At 45.7% G+C, this 9,859-nt stretch overlaps 1 protein-coding gene across 1 annotated transcript in view; it reads left to right on the top strand.

The window, feature by feature from the left end:
• The first annotated feature begins 6 nt into the window (after window positions 1-6).
• Window positions 7-9,859, top strand: part of Qsox1 (quiescin sulfhydryl oxidase 1) — a 39,683-nt gene continuing 29,830 nt past the window's right edge. The window contains exon 1 of the mRNA XM_015491742.2: window positions 7-89. The gene's annotated coding sequence lies outside the window, so the exon portion shown is untranslated. The remainder of the gene's footprint in view (window positions 90-9,859) is intronic.

The raw sequence follows: 9,859 nt of genomic DNA, 5'->3' as shown, positions 1-9,859 counted from the left end.
CGCCGTCCTCACTCCCGCAGCGCCTGGGTGGTGGAGTCTTTTCATCGCCTTCGCCCCGACGTGGAAGGCGCTGGCCAACGACGTTAAGGGTGAGAGGCCGGGGCCGCCCCCCACCTGCCGGCCGAGGGCCCTCCCTTGGGCGCGTTCCCGCCTTCCCACCCCCGGCCCGCCGCGCCCTGCCTCCCCGTCGCACGCCCGCCCGCACTTGAACATCCTTCAAGCGCTTTTTTTGTGCTTTTCCTCTTGGCCCGCATCCGGAGCTTCTCTCCCTCTTCGCGCCTGCGGCCCCCCACCTCTGCTCGCTGCCATCGTCCTCTGCCAGGTTGCTGCCCCCATCCCTGCGAGAGGGGCTCGCTTTTGTTCCTCCTCGTGCTTCTCAGACATTTCTTCCAGTCCAGCCCGCGGCAGCCCCCTTCCCCTTGCCCCAGGACCCCTGTCACCTTCCTGCCAAGTTCCTACCTGTCCTGGACCTGTGCTGGGGAGAAAAGGGAACTGACCTTCACTCTGCCGCCCCACCACCGTCCTCCACCCCTTCAGCTAGTTGACACAGTTGGTACATAGACTTCCTTTCTCGTGGTTATCTTTTGAGTGGGTGTCTTCACCAGGGAGTTTTTCTGTCTCTGTTCCAGGCCTCTCCTGACCTGCTGCCTCCTGCTCCTTAGCTTCAGGGCCACATCCACATCTCTCTTCCTCTTGACCAGGGACCCTCTCAGACCCTTATGTTTTAATCCCATGAACCCATAGGCCTGAATGGTTTGGGTTTGGTTCTTATTCTGTGTTCCATTCACTGGCCTGGGCACTTTTCCCTAATTTCAAGACACAATCGGTTGTGAAATCCACCATTCCTTTAATAACAGCCTGAGGAATGGGTGAATAAGAAAATGACTAAATGGCCAGGCAAGGTGGATCACACCTGTAATCCAAGCGGCCTTGGAGGCTGAGACAGGAGGATCGCGAGAAGCCAGCCTCAGCAACTTAACTAGGCACTAAGCAACTTAGTGAGACCCTGTCTGCAAATAAAATATTTTACAAATGGGCTGGGGATGTGGCTCAGTGGTTAAGTGTTCCTATTTCAATCCCCAGTACCAAAAAAAAAGAAAGACAGAAACGATTAAATGTATAGAGATTTTAAGGTGAACTCTATTACAAAATGTTAGAATGTTTAAAAACTTAAGACTTAGAGTTGAGGAAATATGATAATAATAGTAATTAATATTTGCTGAGCGTTTATACACCAGACACCTTACTAAGTAATGGACATATATTGTCTCATAGTTTCCTTTCTCCAATTTGATGATCCCTGTAGGCCAGGCATTGTGGCACAGGTTATAATCCCAGCAAATCCAGAGGCTGAGGCTGGAGGATGGCAAATTCAAAGCCAGTCTCGGCAACTTTGTGGGATCCTGTCTCAAAAGTATAAAAATGTCTGGGAATATAGCTCAGTGGTAGACTGCCTCTGGATTCAGTCCCCACTACTGCAAAATAATAATAAGTAAAGATTCCTGTAGTATCACACATCTGCCTAAACCAGATAGTAGGTTCTGGGGTGGGGGCAGGAATGGCGTAGTGATCGTGATTTGTTTCTGATTTGCCACCTCTGACTGGAGCTACTTCTTGATTGTGGTGTAGGGCACTATCGGGGTTCCTTCCTTGAAGTGATCATCAAGTGAGAACAGTAGGCATCTTAGGGAATAGGCCTTTCTAGAGAAAGGAGAACTAGAACTATTGTTCCCTTCCTGTGTTATTATTTCTTGATAAACTCAACTAGTTGTAGTGGAATGCACAAGTAGATGTCAGTTTTCTAACAGCCTCTCCCCCTGAGCAGCTGTTCACAAAGGACTTCCTGGAGTGGCTGGATGGAATGATGCATATATCTTTTAATTATATGTTCCTGAAAAATAATCTTTTAACAAAATTACAAACACTTTTACCTTCAATTTACACTTGCCCACATGCCTCTCTGGTCCATCTCCTGTGTGAGCTGTTACTAAACTGCCCTTCACACAACCTGATGAGGGAAGGAGGGAGGAAGAATGTGGGCCACAGAACTGGAATACATAAAGGGAGGTTAATTCAGGGGACATTATGGACCTGAACATCATAAAAGTCCCCCAATCAGTTTCCACTTTGAGGCTATAAGAGCTTTTTAATGGCTGCAGATGGACTTATTCTAGAAGATTCTTTGATCTTGAGTGTGCTGGAGGGTAAAATTAGCTTCCAGCTGACTCATCTATTTGGCTTCTTGCAACTTGAAGTTTTCCTATGAATTAGACATCCAGATGCTGAGCCAACCTACTTTTGGATGAGGGTTGCCACTTCCAAAGTGGTCTTTTCCCAGTGCAAGGAGTGAAAATCCTTCCCCAAAAAGAAAAGTAAAAGCCAAACTTAACCTCTTAAAGGAAAAATGAAAGCATCAGTCTGAAGGAGAACCAGGGTAATTGATAGGTAGGAGGTTTCTGTAGAAACTGAAGGTCTCATGTGAGCCATGGGGATCAACATTGTGTAGGGGGAGGTTACTGGCAGAATCTGGCATTGGCCTGTAATGGTGAGGCATGTCCTCCACTCCAGTCCATAGGGGACTTTCCTGGTGAGACCCTGCTGAAAACCTATAAATTTATCTCACCTCATCTCTGTATTCTCAAGTTCCTAGAAAAGTTGGGGTTGTGGACCAGCAGAGGGCTGCTCTCATACCACCCTAGACCCTGCCAGTGCGGCCCATTCCTGCTGCTGTTAATATAAGTGTCTTGGAACAGAAGCTCAGGGAGTGTGGAAGTTCATGGAGGGAGAGAGGAATTTTGCAATTCTGCCCAGTTGACTTGGGACATTTAATCTGACTGGACAGGGCACATTTCTTCAGTGACTTGGGTGATAGGTTCTCTGGGGCATTTGCTGCCCTGGGGCAAAGCTGTTATTTCTGAGAGCTTTCTTGCCCCTTTCTATTTCAGAGAAACTTGTATGTCTTACCATATGTTCCAGAAATGGATTGTGTTTAATTGAGAACTTCATTATTATTCACTGGCTAATCATTCAGCAAATATTTGTTGAGTCAGAAATCATTGTTTACTTTGCAGTTGGGGCAGTGGATTACACACAGCAGGAAAACTGGTGTCAGTACGAAGCTGTGTTTGAAAATGGCAGAAGGAGTGGTTCATTTTTTATTGAGGAATTCATGAAAGGAAGTAATCACAGAGAGCTATCCTGGTCACCAAAGTCCTTTATTCAAGCAATTATTTATCACATATTTTTCTTAGCATTTTGCTGAGGGTCTTCTGTGTATTAGGGAAAGTACTGGGGAATTGAACCAAGGGGAGCCTCTACCACTGAGTCATATCTCTAGCCCTTTTAATTGTTTTAATTAAAAAAAATTTAAAGTTGTGGATGGACCTTTATTTCATTTACATGTGGTGCTGAGAATCAAACCCAGTGCCCCACATATGCCAGGCAAGCGCTCCACCACGGAGCCTACAGCCCCAGCCCCTATTTATTTATTTATTTATTTTTTATTTTGAGACACGTTCTCATTAATTTGTGGAGTCTGGCCTCAAACTTGTGATCTTCCTGCCTTAGCCTCCCAAGTTGCTGGATCTATAGGTGTATACCCAAGTCTAGCTTTCTAAGAATTCTTATAGACTGTTGTTACACATATCTTTACTGGTAAAAATGTCTGAATCGTAGATCATATCATGATCATTGTCTTTTTGGGGGAACCTAGGAGTACTGGGGATTAAACCCAGAGGTGCTTTACAACTGAGCATCCCCCAGCCTTTTTTATTTTATTTTATTTTTTTTTTAATATGGTTCTTTTTTTTTTTTTAATTTTTTATTGTGGGTTGTTCAAAACATTACAAATTTCTTGACATATCATATTCCACACTTTAATTCAAGTGTGTTATGAACTCCCACCTTCACCCCATACACAGATTGCAGAATCACATCAGTTACACATCCATTGATTTACAAATTGCCATCCTAGTGTCTGTTGTGCTCCGCTGCCTTTCCCATCCTCCCCCCTCCCCCCTCCCCACCTCTCCCCTCCCCTCCCCTCCTCTCTCTCTACCCCCTCCACTGTATAACCCTGAGGGTCTCCTTCCATTACCATGCAATTTCCCTTCTCTCTCCCTTTCCCTCCCACCTCTCATCCCTGTTAAATGTTAATCTTCTTCTCCTGCTCTTCGTCCCTACTCTGTTCTTAGTTACTCTCCTTATATCAAAGAAGACATTTGGCATTTGTTTTTTAGGGATTGGCTAGCTTCACTTAGCATAATCTGCTCTAATGCCATCCATTTCCCTGTAAATTCTATGATTTTGTCATTTTTTAATGCAGAGTAATACTCCATTGTGTATAAATGCCACATTTTTTTTATCCATTCGTCTATTGAAGGGCATCTAGGTTGGTTCCACAGTCTTGCTATTGTGAATTGTGCTGCTATGAACATCGATGTAGCAGTGTCCCTGTAGCATGCTCTTTTTAGGTCTTTAGGGAATAGACCAAGAAGGGGAATAGCTGGGTCAAATGGTGGCTCCATTCCCAGCTTTCCAAGAAATCTCCATACTGCTTTCCAAATTGGCTGCACCAATTTGCAGTCCCACCAGCAATGTACAAGTGTACCCTTTTCCCCACATCCTCGCCAGCACTTGTTGTTGTTTGACTTCATAATGGCTGCCAATCTTACTGGAGTGAGATGGTATCTTAGGGTGGTTTTGATTTGCATTTCTCTGACAGCTAGAGATGGTGAGCATTTTTTCATGTACTTGTTGATTGACTGTATGTCCTCCTCTGAGAAGTGTCTGTTCAGGTCCTTGGCCCATTTGTTGATTGGGTTGTTTGTTCTCTTATTGTCTAATTTTTTGAGTTCTTTGTATACTCTGGATATTAGGGCTCTATCTGAAGTGTGAGGAGTAAAGATTTGTTCCCAGGGTGTAGGCTCCCTATTTACCTCTCTTATTGTTTCTTTTGCTGAGAAAAAACTTTTTAGTTTGAGTAAGTCCCATTTGTTGATTCTAGTTATTAACTTTTGTGCTATGGGTGTCCTATTGAGGAATTTGGAGCCCGACCCCACAGTATGTAGATCGTAGCCAACTTTTTCTTCTATCAGACGGCGTGTCTCTGATTTGATATCAAGCTCCTTGATCCATTTTGAATTAACTTTTGTGCATGGCGAGAGAAAGGGATTCAGTTTCATTTTGTTGCATATGGATTTCCAGTTTTCCCAGCACCATTTGTTGAAGATGCTATCCTTCCTCCATTGCATGCTTTTAGCCCCTTTATCAAATATAAGATAGTTGTAGTTTTGTGGATTGGTTTCTGTGTCCTCTATTCTGTACCATTGGTCCACCCGCCTGTTTTGGTACCAGTACCATGCTGTTTTTGTTACTATTGCTCTGTAGTATAGTTTGAAGTCTGGTATCGCTATACCGCCTGATTCACACTTCCTGCTTAGCATTGTTTTTGCTATTCTGGGTCTTTTAAAGCAATCATGAGATTCATATGGAAAAATAAAAGGCCTTTTTTATTTTAAGATGGGGTCTCACTCAGTTGCTTATGGCCTCACTAAGTTGCTAAGGCTGGCCTCAAACTTGTGATCCTCCTGCCTCAGCCTCCCAGATTGCTGGTATTACATGTGTGCGCCATCATGCTGGCTAACCCCAGGCCTTTCTGACTCTGTAGAGCCTGGCAGGAGGAGGAAGAGTACTCCAGGTAGGAGAACAGCATGTGCAGAGCCATGAAAATAAGATTTGTAAGACAAGTTTGAGTGACCGTGAGCATGGTTGGCTTTGCCTCCCTTCGTGGGCACAGATGACACCTCCTACTTGTATTCCTATAGTGTCTAGTGTAGAACCTGGTACATGCCAAGAGTCTACTAAATACTCAATGGTCTGAGCCTCAAAGGATTCCAGAAGAGAATGTGAACAATAGAAGCTTATGCTGGTGCTGTGGCTCCTCTTGACTCAAACCTGGGTTGTCAAGCCAGATGGGAGGGGTGGAGAAGGCATTTTGTCTATCCCATGACCTCACTGCCCAAAAGCCTTCATCAGGGTAGAAGGAAGGGATATGATGGTGACTGCACAGCCCTGAACTAGCTGGGCATGGTATAAACAATTTCTTTCTCCCTCTCCCTTTCTCTCTCTCTCTCTCTTTGGTACTAGGGATTGAACTCAGGGGCACTTAACCACTGAGCCACATCCCCAGCCCTTTTGTATATTTTATTTAGAGGCAGAGTCTCACTAAGTTGCTGAGGCTGGCTTTGAACTATTGATCTTCCTGCCTTAGCCTCCCAAGCTTCTGGGATCACAAGCATGCGGCAGGTATAGGCTAACTATCAGGAGGACTCCTGAAGACTTGGATGGGGTGTCAGAGTTGAGAACAGGTGGGGTCTAGTCACTGGACCACTAGATCTCACTGGCTCTTGGAGATTTGGGTAAATCTGTCTCTACCTTAATGAGGGGCCAGGCTTGATTGACATTCAGAAGTTACATGGCCATTTTTCTTGTCAAGAGGCATTTACCATCCAGCACCTGAATGATTATCAGAGCTGGTATAGACCATCCATGCTGGCCTGCATTTGACCATGAGGAAGCTGAGGCCTAGAGAAGACACATATGGAGCCCTTGGTACTCCGGCTAGTTGCGACTATGAACAGTCTTCTAACTCTGGATGCAGTGCCCCTTCTGCCCTTGTGAGTGGGAAGGAGGACCCTGCCTGTGCCAGGGGAAACTCCCAGGTACAGTAGAATTCCCACCATGGAATATCCTGTCACTGCAGAGTGTCCCCTTACCTATCACTCCAGAATTCACAGCTCTCCTAGTTTCTCTTGCTTCCGTACCCTTCCCATCTCTATTTCCTATTTACTCTATTAGTAGAAAAATTACTCTGTAAGGCAATAACTGCACTAGTAGTTTTCCAGAGTGGGTGGGTGGTGTATTAAAGTCACCAAACACCTCAGAATGCTCCTCTTGCCTAGATGGCAAAGCACTTAGTTAAATGCAGCTTTGCTTTACCAGCAGGACACTCAGATAAGGCAAATTTAATTTAAATACCTTAATAGGCTTTTATTTATGATTCTAGATCTTGTAGCATCTCATTTTATTAAGTAGAAAGAGTGATCTGATGAGCTGAGCAGAGGAGTGTGGCTTTTTATAGACAGAAAAGGGCTGAAGACGGCAGGAACAGAACAAAACTGGATTAGTCTTTCAGAGTTGCTTTTCTTGTAAACACTAAGCAGAAGGGAACTTCTTATCATGTGGCTAAAAGTGGCCTGTTTGGGGATTTGGCTGTTCTCTTTATTGATATCTGGGAAGGTCAGAGGACAGCTTCAACTTGATGACTCTATTTTGGTTTGGTCTGTTGGGCATAATGTAGGAGCTCACTCCAAACCAATGGCTTCCTGTAAACTTTATTAACATACTAGAATAATGAATAGCCAGGTCCATAGTGATTATTGTCAAACTGAAGCTTTATTTGTCATTATGGCTTATTAAGGTACTGACATGGGTAGTTCTGAGAAACATTCCTTGGACAGGACTTTTCCTGCTCCTGACTGACCCCAGCTTCCTCCTCCCTTCCCCTTGAAGCTGGGGCAGATCAGAAGAGGCACTTAAGGAATCAAGGCATAAAGAGAAGGAGGCAAAGACAGCTCCAGCATTGCTGTTGCTTTTGTCCACTGCTCAACAATTGCCCCCCATGGGCCCTCCATGCGTATGGGTTGGGAAGCCAATAGAGCAGACCTCAGTTCTGACCTGAGCCCTTCTGAGACCAGCTCAGAGGCTCAACTCCTGAGTTCAGATCCCAGATTCACCATTAATTAGATTACCATGCCCTGTGCATGGCTATCTAATCTTTGTTTTACATTGAGGAAAGCAGGTTTAAAGATTAGCTTCTTACTTCCTCATAGGGTTGTTCAGAGCACCAAAGGAGATAAATTTGGCACACAGTAAACTCAATACATTTGCTGAGAGCATTGTGCTCTAAATGAGCGCTGAGCTTAGGCTGCCACTGACTGCTGTGAGTTATGGAGAATGGTATTTAACTAGAAGACAAACTCTTCCGACTATGCTCTTTCTCATGCAGAAGGCTATTGGAGCAAAGAGCACAAATGCAATGACCTTGTGAGGTGGAGAGGACAGTAGGCTTTCCAGTTCAGTTGGTCTTGGGTGAACTGGGAGGCTTCTCAGTCTGTGTCCTCATTTGCAGAGTCGGGGCATGATGCCCACCTCAAGTGGCCGTGGTGGAATACAATCATACAGAGTATGCCGTGGGTACTCATGAATGCCAACTTCACATTCTGTCCTCTTCCAGTCCCTTCAAGGATCTTCATGCCTTAGCAGAAGTGAGTACCAGTTCTGGCCTGAGGGTTAGTGGTCTGTACTCTTAGAGGAGGAACAGTTGAGGCCTTTGGTTCTTTGAACACCCTGAGGGTCCTTGCTGGTAGAAGACCACAGAAATTGCTTCTTTTCTGCCTTTACATCTAATTGAGACTTTCTTGAGGTCAGCTGGATCTCTTTTCTGGGTATCCCCAGAATAAGGTGATCAGAGCCCTTAATGCAAATTAGGAGCCAGATAGTCCTAGGAAGTGAACTGTGCTTTCCACTGTCCTTAGTCATCCTCCCTTTGGTGAGGGACACAGAAGAGATCTGGTGTGCTCTTGCCTATGATCCAGAGCAAATCCCAGGACCTCTAGGTATCAGGCTGTTGTAGGGGAGCTCTTCTCTTCTGTGACCTTGCTGTAGCCTCTAAAGAATATCGAATGAGTGAATACAGGCATAATCACAGGTGACTGACTTTAACCTCACCCACCATCTGGACCCCAGGAAAGACTGAGGCTGGGAGCATAGAGAAAATGTTTTGGCAAGAGCACTCTGCCAGATGGTCCCCTGACCTGAGTCAATTGTATAATTCAGTAAATATACACTGATCATCTATTTTGTGCTGGGTAATGGGATGCTAGGCAGAGGGTGCAAAAACAAAAAGACATTTGGAGCTGGGCAGGGTTGTAACTGTGTGGTAGAAACATGAGTGATGCCCCTGAGCCTTGGGCAGAAACAGCTCTTCCTGGGGAAAAACAACATTGAGTTGGACCTGATGCAAGGAGTTTGTGGGGAGCCTAGGTAAGGTGGGCTGCAGACAGGCCCTTTCTTAGGGGGAGTAGCTGGAGATGGGAGAGAGAGCTGTGCTTTCAGGAAAAGAAAAAACTTTGGTTTTCCTCTGGGGAAGTGGTAAGAGGAGGGTGGATGTGTGGGCAGAAGCCAGATCAAGCATTGCTTATGGCGCTAGTCAGCTGCACTGAGTGTTGAGGCTCTACTCCATCTCTGCTTTTTCTGCGCTACTCATGCCTTGTCCACAAGGCTGATCTCTGATGTCCAAACTCTTGCAGGTCTGTGCTCCATAAATTGGTACCAGTAACTGCTGTCTCACAGTTTGTGTGGCCTTTTGTATGTGCTTGCTTTGCAGCTGGGCAGCCTCAGTGTAAGGTGGTGCTTCAGTAGGTGCTCACAGGTCCTCTGACCTGGAATCGGAGCTCAGGGGACCTGCCTAGTGTATGCTAGTTTTTCTGTTTTCCAGACCCTGGTCTTTGCTATTATCTCTCTGCCAGTAAGTTTCAGTGGAGAGAGGCCTCATGGCCTGGGACCTGCTGAGGGAGCAGGGTTAATGTCCTTTCAGACGTTCGCCTCAGCTTCCTTCCTTGCCATTCCTAGATTCCAGATGCATTCCTTCCTTCCCTAAAAGTTCCTGCCTCCATTTCTGGCCAGGGACCTGCTTCCTAACACCCTATGCCTGATCCACCCAAGCTGGGCTGATTGCCAGTACCTCTGGCCCTGGAAACCCTGAGGGTCTACTGGGGAATGCCAAGCCCCCCCCCCC

The sequence above is a fragment of the Marmota marmota genome, unplaced genomic scaffold (genome assembly GCF_001458135.2).
Source record: "Marmota marmota marmota unplaced genomic scaffold, marMar, whole genome shotgun sequence".
Classification (NCBI taxonomy): domain Eukaryota; kingdom Metazoa; phylum Chordata; class Mammalia; order Rodentia; family Sciuridae; genus Marmota; species Marmota marmota.
Note: the sequence above shows the minus strand (reverse complement) of the source record. Positions and strands in the feature narration are given on the sequence as shown.